The sequence below is a fragment of the Petromyzon marinus genome, unplaced genomic scaffold (genome assembly GCF_048934315.1).
Source record: "Petromyzon marinus isolate PM22_M1 ecotype Great Lakes invasive population unplaced genomic scaffold, UKy_Petmar_22M1.pri1.0 PM_G_Scaffold_6, whole genome shotgun sequence".
Taxonomy (NCBI): domain Eukaryota; kingdom Metazoa; phylum Chordata; class Hyperoartia; order Petromyzontiformes; family Petromyzontidae; genus Petromyzon; species Petromyzon marinus.
In genome coordinates this window covers 5215001-5217500 of record NW_027423013.1, presented here as the reverse complement: position 1 = coordinate 5217500, position 2500 = coordinate 5215001, and the positions used below count along the sequence as shown (strand labels likewise).

Genomic DNA, 2500 nt, shown 5'->3' with positions numbered 1-2500 from the left:
CAGAAGCTCTTCTTTAAGAACCGCTCTCTTCTTGCGTCCTTAGTCCTGGATGGCACTGAACGTCATGAATGCCGAATCCCGAACGCAGATGTATATCGTTTTTACTGCGAAAAATGGGAGAAGGTGTTGCCATTCAATGGCCTGGGCCAATTTAAGTCATCAGGTGTTGCAAATAACGAATACTTTGAGCCCCTAATTTCGGTGGAGGAAGTTCAGACTGCCATACGGGCCATTAAACCAACGTCAGCAGCTGGGCCAGATGGCCTAACAAGGGCTGCAATCTGTGCTGCCGACCCCGAGGGTCGGACACTGACAGCCCTATTTAATGCATGGATGATTACAGGAATTATTCCCAAAGAGTTGAAAAAGAATAGGACGATTCTTATTCCTAAGGTTATGGATGATGAAAAGCTGAAAGAATTGGGGAACTGGAGACCAATAACGATTGGTTCAATGATTCTGAGATTATTTTCCAGAATAATGACTGCACGTCTTGCTCGTGCTTGTCCCTTAAACCCAAGGCAGCGTGGTTTTATAGCGGCATCTGGCTGCTCTGAAAATCTTAAGGTGCTACAGGACCTAATGAGACACGCTAAGAAATTGCACAGGCCGTTGGCTGTCATGTTCATCGACATAGCGAAAGCTTTTGACTCGGTTTCGCATGCTCATATTTTATGGGTGTTAAGGCACAAGAAAGTAGATGAACACGTGGTGGGCATCATCCAGAACGCCTACGATCGGTGTACGACCTCGTTCAAAAGCAATGGCGAGTCGACTCGAGAAATTAGCATACGTGTTGGTGTCAAACAGGGTGACCCCATGTCACCCCTGCTCTTCAATCTTGCCATGGACCCTTTGATATGCACCCTAGAGTCACACGGAGTTGGGTACTCCATTGATACCGACCACGTGACAGCTCTTGCGTTTGCTGATGATTTGGTGTTGGTGAGCGAATCTTGGGTTGGTATGGCCGCCAATCTAGCGATCTTGGAATCATTTTGTGGGCTATCGGGATTGGAGGTTCAGGCCAGAAAGTGCCAGGGCTTCATGATAAGCCCAACCAAAGATTCATATACGGTGAACAACTGCGACCCATGGACTATCAAAAATAAAGATGTCCATATGATCCAACCTGATGAATCAACGAAATACCTTGGTCTGAAAATTGGCCCTTGGACTGGCACTATACAGCCTGATCTACATTGTCAGCTAAAGACATGGATCTCGAAAATCGATGAGGCGCCTCTGAAGCCAACTCAGAAGGTTGAACTACTCAATGCCTATGCCCTACCCAGATTGTTATATCCTGCAGACCACTCGGACTGCAAGCAATCAACTCTCCGTGGGTTGGACCAAGAGATTAGAAAGGCGGTAAAAGGATGGCTCCACCTTCCCGCTTCAACTTGTGATGGACTGTTATATGCCAGAGCCCGAGACGGAGGCCTTGCCATCTTGAAACTGGAAAAAACAATCCCTTCGGTTCAAGTTAGAAGGCTGCAACGTATAGCAAACTCGTCCGATGCTATCACCCGTAATATTGTGTCCTCGCATGGTATGGAGGAAGAATACCGTAATTTGTGGGTACGAGCAGGGGGTGACAGTGATGCAATCCCAACATTCGTTCTCAGGGACTCGGTGTCAAAAGAACCTGTATATCCGAGACCCTGCGATTGGAGGGAGCATGAATTTCAGAGATGGTGCGAAAAGCCGGTTCAAGGAAGGGGCATTGTAAACTTTGCGCATGATAGAATCAGTAATGCTTGGTTGAGGCCATGGTGCGGCTTTAAACAATGCTTCTTTATCGCAGCACTACAACTAAGGGCAAATATTTACCCAACAAGAGAAAGCTTGAACAGAGGCAGAGATGGGGCCTTACGTTCCTGCAGGAAATGCTCTGCCAGACTCGAGTCCCTTTCACACATTCTCGGTCAATGTCCTGCAGTACAGAAAGCAAGAATTGCGCGACACAACAAGATCAGTAACATTCTGGCAGACGAAGCGGCTAGATTGGGCTGGTCTGTATACAAAGAGCCACGGTTCATATCCGAGACGGGAGAGATGAGAAAGCCTGACCTCGTGTTTGCAAAAGATGAGGAGGCGGTTGTGATCGATGTCACCGTCCGTTTTGAGCTTTCAAAGAATACCTTGTCAGATGCTGCCTCGCACAAAGTTTCGTACTATACCCCTCTTGGTGATCAAGTCAAAGTGCTGACGAAGGCTAGCAAGGTCACATTCTTTGGATTCCCGGTTGGGGCAAGAGGAAAGTGGCCCCTTGAGAATAACGAGGTACTTACCTCCCTGGGCCTGACCAAACCCAGAACGACATCACTGGCCAAGATGATTTCCCGCAGAACGCTGCTTTTCTCTCTTGATATTCTGAGAATGTTCTGTGGAAATTATGCGGTCTATGAACAGTCATAGACAACCTCCGAAACAAATAATAGTTTTGTTTTAAGATGTCATTTGTTTTAGATTGATTTTGTTATTTTCGAAGGTGAAG

General features: G+C 46.9%; 1 pseudogene; it reads left to right on the top strand.

Annotated features, from left to right (window-relative positions):
• The window catches only part of LOC142919108 (28S ribosomal RNA), a 10614-nt pseudogene that overhangs the window by 4306 nt on the left and 3808 nt on the right, over nucleotides 1-2500 (top strand).